The sequence below is a fragment of the Fundulus heteroclitus genome, chromosome 4, assembly GCF_011125445.2.
Source record: "Fundulus heteroclitus isolate FHET01 chromosome 4, MU-UCD_Fhet_4.1, whole genome shotgun sequence".
Lineage (NCBI taxonomy): Eukaryota > Metazoa > Chordata > Actinopteri > Cyprinodontiformes > Fundulidae > Fundulus > Fundulus heteroclitus.
The window spans coordinates 17488882-17504319 of NC_046364.1; the positions used below are offsets into that span (position 1 = coordinate 17488882).

The 15438-nt window shown below is 44.1% G+C and overlaps 1 long non-coding RNA gene across 1 annotated transcript; it reads right to left on the bottom strand.

Annotated features, from left to right (window-relative positions):
• Nucleotides 1-4235: 4235 nt before the first annotated feature.
• Nucleotides 4236-4903, bottom strand: LOC118562929. The gene is made up of 2 exons (XR_004930892.1): nucleotides 4852-4903; nucleotides 4236-4357 (listed from the first exon to the last, which is right to left on the bottom strand). It is a non-coding gene; the product is annotated as an uncharacterized LOC118562929 (long non-coding RNA).
• Between the last annotated feature and the right edge of the window lie 10535 nt (nucleotides 4904-15438).

Here is a 15438-nt window from a genome sequence, read left to right on the forward strand (position 1 = left end):
CCTCCTTATTGAAACAGGCCCCTGGTTTCTCCTTCAAGCCAGACGTGGTTGTTTTGAGCTTAGCAGACAGGCGAAAGCAACGAAAAGTGGAAAAAACGGCAGTACAAACAATGACTAACACAGTGAAGGTATGAACATCAAGCTTCCTGCAGCGCTATCTTGGCGAGGCGGCGCCAAGCCGCGGCTGCCGCCGCCGCCTCGCCTCGCCTCGCCAGTTTTATTATTATTATTATTATTATTATTATTATTATTATTATTATTATTATTATTATTATTATTATTATTATTATTATTATTTATTTTTATTTTATTTTTTATGTTGGCGAGACGCTACCGCCACCACCTCGCCGCCGCCGCGGTAGCGTCTCGCCAACATAAAAAAAAATAATAAAAAAAGTAAAAAAAAAAAATAATAATAATAATAATCGATATGCTTGCATGTTTATTTGACGTTAACACGCGGTACTTTCTTGTTGCTTTCGCGCGTGCATATAGTGAATGGCAGGGCAAAAACACAGTTCTCACCGTAAAGCGAGACTTCTGTGTGTGCGGGCCGTGAGCTCTTGCGGTATTTCCCCCACAGACCCCCAGGGCGGCCGAGAAAACCTTTGTTCGGCCTGAAATGACTCATTTAATCGTCCAAAACGGTATGGAATACATTAATTAACTGAAAAATGTTGCATAGTATGCCTTTAACAGGTCTTTGACACGAGGGAGCTTCATTTGCAATCTGAACCCCACAAAAAAAGCAAGACTTGAAATTCCAGCTTTCATATTTCTAATGTTCCCACAGGAGACGCAGCCTTCTTGTCGGACCTGAAGAGTGAGTGATTGTAGACTGATAAAAACATCACAACAATAATCGCATTATCAGTTGAATTGCATTAAGCCAAACACCGTGCAGTGTTATCAGTAACAGTAAAAGGTGGAACAGAACCTCTTTGAAAATGCAAACTAAGCTACATAACCTGGCCTATAACACATGGTTGCTAGCTCTCAAACGTCGGACATGACTCTCACACTTTTTCTCTCTTTATAACTCCAAGTTTACATTGAATTTAGTTTTGATTACTCTCAAAATCATTCTATTTTCCTATTTCACCTTTGTAACTGGTCTCTAGTTGAACAAAAATCCACAAATTTAACAGACCATATGCGCCATATGTTTTCTCCACCAATTGACCACAACTATCAAATGCTTCTCTGGGCCTGAACCGTCAGACATTTGTTTTATTATGGTGACAGAACATCTGCACTAAACAGATACTGACTGGGAGACCTATCCATAGCTGGTGTTTCTGGAATTAGTTAACGGTGAGATCGATAGATATTTTCCTGCCAGGTGCTGGCTTTTTTGTTGACTATATGTTAATTTTTAAAAGCTACCTTTGCTGAATATTTAACTAGTGAGGCACAATTTATTCACAGGTGAATCTTGGACTCTTGGACTCACGTATCAACGTGATATTTGCTAAAATGAAAAAAGAAAAGTGATTTTAGTTAAACACCAAACGGGATGTTGAAGTGCTTCGATAGGATTGAATGGGAAAGAGACAGCTTTTTTTGTAAAAACGAGAGAGTGAGAGGGAAAGCCGTGAGCCCAGATGAGCAAGGAAAGGTCAGCAAAGCTTCTCGGGCATTAGCTTTATTCATGTTTTGGCTTCTTTAGTAGGTTAGTGTTGGCCTAATCACATAATAAGGAAGTAAACAGGCATAGAGGCAAACGGTCACATGTGATATAAATACAGCGGCTGGTACCTATGGCCCACAGTCACAGGGTGAGCAAAAATACACCAGAGGTGGGTAGAGTAGCCACAAATTGTACTCAAGTAAGAGTAGCACTACTTTAACATACTTTTACTCAAGTAAGAGTAAATAAATAATTTAAGTAAGTAAAAAAGTATTCAGTAAGAAGGCTACTCAAGTACTGAATAACTATTCATGACAGTTGATGATTTAATATTTAAAAACTATGTAATTGGACTGACAAAGATTTAAGGTTATGTGCAAAAATGAAAAATATACAAAGACTAACAAAATTACAAAACAACAAATTCAGGTAGGATAAACTAAATCATTGTTTTTTGACATTAAATAACAGTCTCACTTTAACGTAAACTCTAGAGTCTCTGATATTTTTTTAAATGGTAAAAACCTGATTTGATTTGAGCATTAATTGCTTATGCCATTTTTGGGTGTCATAAGAATGCATAAAGTTTGCATAAGGGTTGAGTGGGAATTATGAGCAATAAACTTCTAAGAAGTTAAGGCAGAGAAGAGGAAGACCATGAAGAGAATTCCCATTGCAAGGCCTTTGTTGGGCAATGGTATAAAACTTGACGATCCACATTACTCCAGACTTTTTGAATTGAGAAAGCTTCCGAGAGAGGAAGCGAAACATCTTCAACTACGGAAAACAAGTCCAGTTGCTTTGTTTTTTACTTTTTTTTGGAATGACCATGACCTGGACGACTGAGAATCTTCACCAGCACCATGAAGAGAAAAGAAGGAGGAAGAGAAGAGGGAGGTTTACTTCCATACTTACTACTTTGACCTACTCACACCAGCTGACGTGTCATATTTTCTCGGATTATTGAGAAACACTTTCTTCTCTCTACATGTAGAATTGGACCGGCTGCAGGCTGAAGGACCTTTTCATGTGTTTTGCTACCTTAGGAATACATACTGGGCTTCTAACCGTCGTGCAAATAACCCTTTATTTTGTCTTAGTTGGAGCAGGTAGCGATTTCATGGAACACCACAGAGACCAATCTGATGGTTTTTAAACAAAAATATAAAATGTCATTTGGGAGCTTAATGCATCTTTTTAACACAGTTGTGCTTCTAAATGTCTTCTCTAATGAAATCCAGGGCTATTCAGAAAACATCGAGGGCTAAAGCCCAGGATGCCCAGGTTTAACGACGCCCCCAGAACTACCATCTAACTCACTGCAAGTCATAGCAAAACAAAACACATGCCGGCAAAAAAAATATTCAACTGGATAAAAATGTTTCCCTATATACAAAATATATTATTATAATAAATTTTTTTGCTTTAAAAAATATTTTTTAATTTGATTTCATCCATGAATTCTGATGCATCCAACCAGTTATGCAGACTACAGGCAGGTTTTGACGACATAAAAACCTGGATGACTTGAAATGTTCTGCTTTTAGAATCAGACAAGACAGAAATTGTCATGTACGGACAAAAGGCTTTGAAAAAGAAACAGTTTAGACAAGCATTTAATTTGAACGGCACTAAATTGGCCTCTGGTTTTAAAGTAAAAAACAACAAAAACAATGTTATTTTTGACCAGGATATGTCATTTAAATATGTTAAAGAGGTTTTTACTGCGACTAACTGTATGTGTTCTTTCATCTTCTAGACCCAGAAACTGGCTCAGAGCTGCTCAGCTGTGTTTCTTTCCAAGATGAAGCCACCAGTTCCATTGTTATCTTTTACTTTTCTCTTACATACAAAGGATTCCCTGCTCTGTCTTCTCAAACCCCCAGTCGGTCGTGGCAGATTGTGTTCGCACTGATCCTGGCTCTGCTGTCTTGTGGAATTTTGCTACATAAATAAACTGAATAAAATGTGTAAATTGTTCATAGTTTATTTTAAGCAATTTCATAATTAGTGGAAGATAAAATCGGGCAAAAGTAGAACACATTAAATTCATGATCCATATTGTTTCCAAAAACATTTTTTTTTTGTAATATTATTTTCAAGACCTTTTGGGGAAAAGGGTCTGCTGTGTGAAAATATTAAAATTTCTTTTTTGAAGGAACCGTTTAGTCACATCCTGTACACTTCCTGTGGTTTTAAGATGTTTAATGCCAACATATCTCAGAGCCTCCTTAAAGTCCTGTAGATCCTGGGCATAAAAATAAACGCTATCATAGTTTTTGAGGCTCTTTGGCTTTGTCCAATGTATAACCAACCACACTGACAACTAATAGATATTTTAAGAGCCTATTCTGTGATGGGATGAGCAAGTGTGGGACATTAGTGAAATTAAAATAAGCACATAAACCACCTTGATCATTTCCTGGAAGAGGATTTCAACAAAAGATTTATAAAAGGAACAGATTGTCTAAGCATTATTTATCGATTTTTAGGTTTTATATGTGGCGCACCCAAAACAGGTGACCACATTGGTCATATGTTTATTAGTAAATGAATATGATCTCTATGTACATATATATATATATATATATATTTACACTGTCGCTTTAAGGAATGGCACAAGCAGTTGCGTTCCGGTTGCTATGGGAACGGACCTCCGCTCGCTCTCAGATCCAATTTGGGAGAAAACATGGAAAGCTGCTGTGTCTAAATCTCCTTTCATTTCACCTGTCTTTCAGGTCAGTAATGGGTAAACTGTCCATCTTTACATGTCTATTTGATAACTGATTGTAGTGTTGTTTATAATTTAACAATAAGAGTATAAATAGAAAGTTTGCCGTTGATCGAGGCAGTTAGCTGAGGTAGGCTACTGTAAACCGTTAGCCAGTAGAATAACGGTTTAACTGAAATAACGGTTTAACTGGAATAACGGTACTGCAGTCGGTTAACTGCCGTCTCTTGGTTCATTTTCAGGTAACATAGCATGTTGAGCTCCGACACTCTGCTTGTTAGAAGTGGTTTTGTATGAATTGTTATGTATGCATTGCTATTTACTATTGTATATTTGTGTATTGTGTGCTTTGTGTGTTGTGCACCACACTGGAGCTTGAGCGAGACAGTTGATGCACAGGTGTTTTGTGGTTTATTCTGAATAAATAACTCAGATCCAATTTGGGAGAAAACATGGAAAGCTGCTGTGTCTAAATCTCCTTTCATTTCACCTGTCTTTCAGGATATTTAAATTTGTTATTACAGTCCCATATTTGGGACCTGTAACAAATTTTGGGGGCTCGAGTCCGGGATTGGCGCCACCGCTGACAGCTGTTGGAGGACGCCAGTCCAGTGATCCATGAACCTGTGGACCAGACGGTGACGTGTCATCAGAGTGAAGAGGGTCTGTCCGAATCCAGGGCGTCTGACTGCTGCCAGAGCGAGGGAGTTCGAGGACCACAGACATCTGACAACCGTCCACCATGAGCCACGAGAGAAAGAAGCTGGTGTGGTCCATCAAGAAGGGACTGTTCCATCTGTCTGTTGATGAACTCTTCCAGCTTGCAACTGACATCACGCCAACACCCGACCAGGACCTAGCTAAGTTGCACCAACATGATGACGAGAGTGGTATTGAGTATTTGTGCTCATACATGGACAGTGTAGCTTTACTGGAATTGGAGGATGAGGGCATGTCGCAGTTACTTCTGCTAAAAGACCAGGTTGACAAAATGATTAACAGCCATAGTCAGAGTGTGGGTCGTGGGGGTAGTGGAGATTCTAATGTGTCTGATATGAAGGTGGTATCTGATGTGAAAGTATCACCGGTGACATCTGAGGTTGCACGCATGAACACCCAGGGTACCAGTATACACACTGCGACAACAGATTTAGCTTCTCAGACCAAAGATCTTGAAACACAGATTAGTAAATTGTTCACTGTGTACAATGAACTCAAGCTAAAACAGAGTAGTGCTCCACCCACCACGCACATGGCAGACAATCCACCCACTGCTCGTGACAGTAGCCAGTTTCGCACCCCACATGACACACTGCAACTGCACTCAAACACCTCACACACCACCTATAGCACAGAAAGCATGATTGCCCTTAAAGACCTTCCCCTCCTACAAAGGAAAGAGTTCAAGATACATGGTGGGCAAATTGGCGATAACACTTCAGAGATCAGTTACAACAACATCACTAGGCAGATTGATGAAGGCCTCAGAGAAAATCACACTGAAGGTGAGATCACCCGCGCTGTGCTACGTGTCATAAAGCCTGGCAACTTCAAAGACATGCTTGCTAGTAAAGAGGACCTGACGGTAGGTGAACTTAAGAGCTTCCTTCAGTCACACCTAGGAGAGAAAAGCAGCACTGAGCTCTTCCAGGAACTCATGACGGCCAAGCAGCACGAGCATGAAACACCGCAGCAATTCCTGTACAGGATGATGGGGCTGAAACAGAGAGTGATATTCACATCCAAGTGGGCGGGAGCAGACATCAAGTACGAGGCACTAACAGCACAGAATGTGTTCCTCCACACCATCTATCAGGGCTTAAGCGAAAAGCATGACTACGTCCGTCGTGAGTTAAAACTCCTCCTCTCCGACCCTGCAGTCACTGATGAGACACTCTTGAGGCAGGTCACTAAAACAACAAGTGAGGAGAGTGAGAGAAAGCGACGCTTGGGGCGCAGCACCCATCCAAGAACCGCTCATGCTCAAAGTACTGAAGCCAGCAGCAGGGACGAGAGTGCAGGGAAGTGTACCGCTGACCACAAGGACGAGCAGATTCATGAGTTGAGTGCTCAAGTACAGGCCCTGACCCAGGTAGTGAGCACCCTTCAGTCCAGTGCCTCAGCAGTGAAGCCAGCAACCTCAGAGCTTCAGCCACAGTGTAACTGTGGCTGCCCCAATAGGCAGAGTAGACCACTGAGGACAGAGAGACCCCGTGGCTGCCCCAGTTGTGTCGCTAATAGCCGTCCTGACTGCAACCACTGCTTCGCTTGTGGGGAAAACGGACACCGTGCTGTGGGATGCCTGAAGAGGACCAAACCGTCGGGAAATGCACCCCGGTCACGGCAAGGGGACTACCTGTGATCGGCTATAACGTTCAGTCCCATCAAGGTGCTGATATGCCAGGTCCAGCACGGGTTAATTACAGCCGTGCCATCCACCCCCAGCCACTGACTGGTGCAAAGTCATCAGCGGAGCGAGTGGCCAAGCTTATCGGGGAGAAATGCACATTGAAATGCAATCTCAGTGGACATGCCGTGACTGTACTTCTTGACTCGGGCGCTCAGGTCAGCATCATCAGCCATGCATGGAAAGAAAAACACTTACCTCAACAACAACTGCGCCCTCTCAGTGAGCTTATGGGTGATAGGGACCTTGACCTTACAGCTGCTAATGGTGAGCCAATACCATATGATGGATGGGTTGAACTTACCTTTAACTTGCCTGGAAATGAAGATCCAAGGCTCTCCATCCGAGTACCCTTTCTGGTCAGCCGTGTGAGCCTCACAAGACCCATCGTAGGCTTTAATGTGATCCAGGAGCTAATCCAAGGACGGGAGGGCGGAGTTGAAGTGGTCACTATCGTTGCTCAATTGCTGCAGAAGGCCATGCAGATTGAAGGGGATACAGCTGAGGCCATTGTGAACTTTGTGCAGACCCAGGAACACACCCAGGACCAAGCATTGGTGAGAGTTGGCCGGCGGGATTTTGTCATCCACCCTGGCCGAGCTGCTCACATCAGATGCAAGGTGCCTGTTGAGTTCATCTCACCAGTGGTGCTGTTTGAGGTCAGCCAGGAAGACCCAAGACTGGAACAGCTAGACCTGGGTGATGGCCTGGTTGAGGTCCACCACACCAGACGGCCTTTTGTTGAGATCCCTGTATTCAACCATACTCAGCACAGCATCTCACTCAACCACTTTACAATACTAGGCAGTATCCAGTCAATTGACAAGGTGGTAGAGACAGACCAGAGGCACAGCTTCGAGGTAAACAGTGTCAACTCACCTGAGCTTGTTCCTGTTGGGGAGTATGACAAAGACCGAGCAGAGCCTACGTCCCAGCTGTGGCACCCTCCTGTTGATATAAGCCATCTAACAGATGAACAACAAGCAACAGTGAGAAGAATGCTTTATGAGGAGTCCAGCGCCTTTGCACAGGATGACAATGACATTGGGTGTGTCCCAAGTCTCCAGATGAGCTTAACACTGAAAGATGACATCCCAGTGCAGCGATCCTATGCGGCTGTCCCCAAACCCCTCTACAAAGAAGTCAAGGAGTATATCCAGGACTTGCTGGCTAAGCAGTGGATCGTAAAATCAAAATCCCCTTATGCCGCTCCTGTTGTTTGTGTCCGCAAGAAGGATGGAACCTTGAGGCTTTGCATTGATTATCGACTGCTAAACCAAAAGACCGTTCCAGACAGACACCCCCTGCCCCGTATCCAAGATCTTATCGACACGCTGGGTGGGTACAGCTGGTTCTCAATCCTAGATCAAGGAAAAGCCTACCATCAAGGTTTCATTGCAGAGGGGTCACGGCACATGACTGCATTCATCACCCCATGGGGCTTGTATGAGTGGGTACGTATCCCTTTTGGCCTTTCCAATGCCCCAGCAGCATTCCAGAGGAGTATGGAGGAGATGCTCAGCTCCTTGCGGGACGAATGCTGCATCCCCTACTTAGATGATGTCCTCTGCTATGCCAAGACGTTTGGAGCTCATGTGGAGGCGCTGAGACATGTTTTGAAGGCCCTCCAGCTCCACGGTGTGAAGCTCAGACCAACAAAGTGCGAGCTTTTCAAGAAGGAAGTTCGCTATGTGGGAAGGCTGGTGTCTGCTGAGGGAGTAAGACTTGACCCCAAGGATCTGGAAGCCATCCAGGCGTTGAGGACCAAGACCCCGACCACCGTGGGAGAAGTCCGTAAGCTTCTAGGGTTCCTCAGCTATTACCGGACATATATCCAAGACTTCTCAAGAATTGCCAAGCCAATGTATGAACTCTTGCAAGTAAAACCCCCTGTCACTGGTACGCCTCCACCCAGAACAAACAAGGGAAAAGGAGCACAGCTGTCATCCAGGACTCCTGTCCAGTGGAGGGAGGAACATCAAAGGGCCTTGGACCAGCTCATCCATGTCCTCTCTAACCCACCAGTACTTGCCTATCCTGACTTTAACCTCCCTTTTGTCTTACACACAGATGCGTCAGAAAAAGGACTTGGTGCTGTGCTGTACCAACGGCAGGGAGGGAAACTCAGAGTAATCGCCTATGGGTCCAGAACACTCACGCCTGCTGAGCGCAATTACCACCTTCACTCAGGCAAGCTTGAATTTCTGGCACTGAAGTGGGCAATATGTGAAAAATTCAGGGACTACCTCTTCTATGCACCCCACTTCACTGTGTACACGGATAACAACCCATTGACATACGTGATGAGCACTGCTAAGCTGAATGCTGTTGGTCACCGTTGGGTGGGTGAGCTCGCTGACTTTAGGTTCGAAGTGAGATACCGACCGGGAAAAGCAAACGTGGATGCAGACACACTGTCAAGGTTGCCTGTGAACATCAACAGCTATGTCGACTCCTGCACAGAAGAGCTGTCAAGAGACACCATTCTGGCAATGTGGGAGGGCAGTAGGGCAGCAAAGCAACAAGACGTTGCTTATGTGGCTGTTCTGAACCTCTCACAACGCCCAGCATCTCAGTCACCAGAATTGCTCCCTGCCATAAGCCATGCCGAACTCATGAAATCTCAGCAAGATGATCCTGTGATCAGTCAAGTCATCAGACTGAAAGAGAACACCAACATACTGACGAGTGACATGAGAAGAGGAGTAAGTGGCCTGGCCAGGAAACTACTGCATGAGTGGGGGAGACTACAGCTGAAGGATGGTCTGCTGTACAGGGAAACCAGTCAGAGAAGTCAACTTGTCCTGCCATCTCAGTACCGATCCTTGGTCCTTAAACACCTCCATGACGACATGGGTCACATGGGTATGGAAAGAGTCCTGGACCTCGCTAGAGACCGGTTTTACTGGCCCTACATGAAACAGGATGTTGAAGCTTATGTGACAAGGAAGTGTCCCTGTATCAAGCAGAAGAAACCGGTCTCCCACATCAGAGCACCAATGGGGAGCATTACCACCAGCTCACCCCTAGAACTTGTGTCCATTGATTACCTGCATCTAGAACCTAGCAAGGGAGGCTTTGAGTATATCCTGGTTGTTGTAGACCACTTTACCAGATTTGCCCAAGCCTATGCCACCAGAAACAAGTCCGGGAAGGCAGCTGCAGAGAAACTTTTCGATGATTTCATTCCACGGTTCGGCTACCCATGGAAACTACATCATGACCAAGGGAGGGAATTTGAGAATGACCTTTTCAAGACCCTGCAACAGTTGAGTGGAGTGGGTCACTCAAGGACCACTCCCTACCACCCCCAAGGAAATCCTGCAGAAAGATTTAACCGCACACTGCTTCAGATGCTCAGGACCCTGGAGGAGAAGGAAAAGGAAAGATGGAGAGAACACCTACCCCAAATCCTCCACGCTTATAACTGTACCCGGCACGAGGCAACTGGATTTTCACCCTTTTACCTGATGTATGGCCGTCACCCACGTCTGCCTGTGGATATGATCTTTGGCTTGCTGTCTGAAGAAGAAGCAACTTCCCCAAGAGGCTATGCAGAGAAATGGGCCTCTCGGATGCAGGAAGCATACAGACTCGCCTCAGAGAACAGTCAACAATCCAGCTCTCGGGGAAAGAGATACTACGACCAACATTTGAAGGGTGTTGTCCTTGAGCAGGGTGACCGCGTCTTGGTGCGGAACGTGAGGGAAAGAGGGGGCCCTGGAAAGCTAAAGCCGTACTGGGAAGACACAGTTCATGTTGTGAGGGAGAGGATCGCAGATGGGCCGGTGTATAAAGTGTCTCCAGAAACAGGTGGAGGTCGAGTACGAACTTTACACCGCAACCTGCTTCACTTGGTCAACGACTTACCTGTGGATTTACCCCAGTCATCACAGAGATCACCTGTCAGAGAAGGAGGCTCACCGAGACACCTACCTGCTCTATCAACAGACCAGCCACGACAGAGAGCAAGAAACAGCTCTTCACGCCACACAGAGAGACAGAGTGAGTGGCGCCCGAGTAGTGACTCCTCCGACAATGAGGATGAGCCTCGATACTGGTTGAGGATACCATCAAGAATGGAGTCTGAGAACAACCAAACCCAGCCTCTCCAGGAAGAATTCCAGAGGACCTACAGTCCAGTAATCTCCCCTCAGAGACTCAATGTACCTGAGCAAATCCTGCCTGAAAGGGAAGACCAGTGGACTGACAGTGTACTTCCAAGGAGAGAGAGCATGCCTGTAGTAGAAAGCAGACAAAGTGAACATAGAGCACTCCAAGAGGAATACCTACCCGTCAATCCAATGCCTGCAGTAGATGGACAGGAAGATGCCATGCAGGAGAGGCCAGTAACCCCTGAAGCAGTCAGTGAACAGTCCAACAATGAACAGTCCAGCCCACTACAGATGCGGAGGTCAACACGTGAAAGGAGGCCTGCCCAGATGTTCACGTACAGCTCCTTAGGACAGCCCTCTTCCCAACCCCCAGCCAGTTGCAATACAGTAGGGGCCTATGGGACGCCGTCAATGCCACCATGGGGAGTGCATACATACCCCAGTTACTTCCAGACACCACTTCCATACCTTATTCCCATTCATAGTATACCTTATATGTGTCTGGTGTACTGATTGGCCCGCATACATACACTCACACACATGCACACACACACCTACATACTTACCTGGGACTGGCCTGCAGGGTTGAGCAACAGACAGATACACATACATACACGCACGCGCACACACACATGCTCAAACACACACATACTTACCTTTAGTCACACAGAGATTCTCACTAGTGATTCTTAGGTTTAGTTGCTGATGGTAGCAAGTGTCAGGAGCCACTTTTGAAGTTGGGGAGCGTGTGGCGCACCCAAAACAGGTGACCACATTGGTCATATGTTTATTAGTAAATGAATATGATCTCTATGTACATATATATATATATATATATTTACACTGTCGCTTTAAGGAATGGCACAAGCAGTTGCGTTCCGGTTGCTATGGGAACGGACCTCCGCTCGCTCTCAGATCCAATTTGGGAGAAAACATGGAAAGCTGCTGTGTCTAAATCTCCTTTCATTTCACCTGTCTTTCAGGTCAGTAATGGGTAAACTGTCCATCTTTACATGTCTATTTGATAACTGATTGTAGTGTTGTTTATAATTTAACAATAAGAGTATAAATAGAAAGTTTGCCGTTGATCGAGGCAGTTAGCTGAGGTAGGCTACTGTAAACCGTTAGCCAGTAGAATAACGGTTTAACTGAAATAACGGTTTAACTGGAATAACGGTACTGCAGTCGGTTAACTGCCGTCTCTTGGTTCATTTTCAGGTAACATAGCATGTTGAGCTCCGACACTCTGCTTGTTAGAAGTGGTTTTGTATGAATTGTTATGTATGCATTGCTATTTACTATTGTATATTTGTGTATTGTGTGCTTTGTGTGTTGTGCACCACACTGGAGCTTGAGCGAGACAGTTGATGCACAGGTGTTTTGTGGTTTATTCTGAATAAATAACTCAGATCCAATTTGGGAGAAAACATGGAAAGCTGCTGTGTCTAAATCTCCTTTCATTTCACCTGTCTTTCAGGATATTTAAATTTGTTATTACAGTCCCATATTTGGGACCTGTAACATATACACTCATCAAACATCCTTCTAATATAATGGGCAGTCTTTCCACATTGTTTCTATGCATGTACTTTAGATAAAACTTAGAACCGGGGTTTTTATTCTTCACAGTGAGGCTTTCTTCGTGGGTTACATTATCAGGTTATAACTTATTTTCCAAACCTGTATTCCATGCCTTTCTTTTAATGTACAGGAAACAAAGGCTGACCCTAAAAATTAACCAACAACCAGACATGTTCTGTTTCGAGAAGCTGGAAATGTTAAATCAACCCATGTAGTTCCTCTTTCCACCACAAGATGTCAGCATTCTCCAAGGGGAGGTTCCCAGGCAGCTCCTGCGTGGAGATTCCTGCAAAACTAATCATCCTGCACATTTAACATTTGGTCTGACTGAAAGGCCTTTAACGCTCCAAACTTAGGTGGCTTAATATAATTTATATCATTTGTAGTCTATTTATCTCTGTTCTGTGAACTCTAGAATTGGATACTTTTTGCAGGAGATAAAAAAACAGCAAAATCAGCATAGTTTGCGTCTTTTATTAAATGTTAATAAGAGAATGTTTGCTTCGGGGAAACACTCACTCCACCAAACACAGCGAGTCTCCTGAGGGGGGGCTTCCTAATGTTTGTGTAACATCAGCACAATCTAGAAGCCGTTCACATTAAGTATTTATTGAGTTGTTGCAGATGTTGTTTTCTGTGCAGGGGTTTTGTTTTGCAACATCGTTTCTTGTTGCACGATTGTCAGTATTAACCGCTAATGTGCTCATAATAACCACCATGCATGCGTGCAATTTGCGCAGAATATTTCTGTCGATCCAACTTTTCCAGGGAAGAAAACACCGAGGAGTTGGAGGAGACTCACAATGAAACAATACAAATTTACTGATATCTGAACAGGACACATGCAATTATTATTTTTTTTTTTAATAAAAGTAATCAATCAATAATAAGTTAATTTTCCATTAGAATTAGAAATGCGTATAAAGGAAGAACAATTTGTCTTTTATATTAGTAAAATATTAGAGTCAAAGAAGAATGAAAACCATCCATCTATCCACTTTCTAACACGTCTATCCCTTGTGGTGCCTGTCTCCAGCTGTCAATGGGTGAGAGGCGGGTTACACCCTGGACATGTCGCCAGTCCATCGCAGAACAATGAAAACAGCTATTGCACAATGCATGAAAATAGAAGTACAGTTTTTAATATGAAGAAAACAAACAAAAAAAATAATCACAAAGGAGCACCCTGTGTCAACGACAAAGGGAAATGGACTAACACAGTGAAATATGAGGTGCTAAATGATGTTGCGTTAGTGTTTTTACCAGCAGCGCTGCTGATCTGCTGACTGCATGTCGGGTCTTTGTGGGAGAGACCAGGCTGCTGTGCTGCAGCTGCTCGATGTCTTTGTGACTCCCCGGTGTTTTAGTTGATGAGGTGTAGTTGGTGTCTCCAAATGAGGAGCACGTGTGGTAGTCGCCCCCCTGATACATTATTAATAGTCGCTAGACTCCAGGCACTGCTGCTTTTCCTCCCATGAATTCTCAGCCTTTCACAGCTTTCTCCTTTTTATCTCCTGCGCTCATCTGCAAACGCCTCCACCACAGACCTGCTTTGTCTCCCATACAGCTCTGTTTTATTTTTTTTCTCCCTGTTTACTCTAAGCCCCACTGCTGCTCTGTCTCCTTATTGTTCTCCTGCAGCACCATCATCATACCTGGTTTAGTGATTAGGGTGACTGCTGAAGACTTTTACTCTCTCTGGGCTGAACAGCGTGCCAGCTGCTGCTCATAAATGAACAAAAACACGATTTGGAAACTGGAACAATAAATCACTGTCTTTAATTTCAGTGCAGAGATTGTTCTGCTGTCTCTGGCGTTCTTTCAGAGCGACGAATGAAGCTCGCTCGAATATGACAGGTGTGCCTGCTCAACAGCACAAAGGAAGAAAGAATGAGCAATAAGACATGGTTTGGCTGAGCGGGAGGAGAGGCAGATCGTCTGACGACAGGTAGCTGCTAATGAGGTTGGACTTTTAAAGGAGACCGTGAACACCAGAACAGGTCCTTCTTCTCTTTCGTGGAGGGAAGAAACTGGCACCGCTCTCAGATCTGTCCTGGAAATAATAACCTAGTGCAGGGAAGAAGCTTGGACATGAACGTCACATTAACCTGTGCTTTTTAATTATGTATTTCAACCATAGTCTTTCCAGTGTGGACTGACAGTTCAACATACATGCTAACTGTAATGCATTTCAGAAAACAAAATTTTAATTATAATGAAAATATACACTTTTTTGCAGCCGAAAGGTTCTTGGCATGGTCCAAACGGTAGGGTTGGGCTCAACAGCACTCTAGAAGCTTATTGTGAGCCAACTTTATTCTTTCCAGAACCAGTTCTGATGTGTGTTTGGGATCATTGCCCTGTTGGATCACCCATTTGAAGGTAAATATCTTAATTTTTCCACCCGCTTTGTACAAAGCACCAGTTCCACTGTCAGTGAAACAGACCCTCAGCATGATGCTGCCACCACCATGTTTGGAAGGTAATAGGGAGCTCTTAGCTTTTAAAAGACACACATGTTGACCCATGGAAACTGTCTTCATGTTATTTAGAACAATAGATCTTGATCTGTGTCTCAACTCATAGATCTATTCACCAGAAGGTATTTTACTAGTCGATGAAAGCAGGAGCCAATCTTAGTCTTACCTGAATGTGATGTAACTGGCTTCACGGGAGCAGTGAACTAACGTCCCCAACGTTAGGATCAGCTCACACCTTGGTGGTTCATGGATTGTTTATGTTGAGATATATATATATATATATATATATATATGTCAATTGATTGAAACCTAGACACGGTTGTGTTTTCCAACAGGATAGACCAATGATCCCAATCACAAATTAGCTAGTTTTGGAAGGCTTACATCTTTTAGCCCGCCCAAGGCTCTGATACTAAACATGGATCGGCTATGATTAAAAGACAGATCAGTGCCAGGGAACCGACTAATTTAAATAAGCTCTGCTCTACCATTTC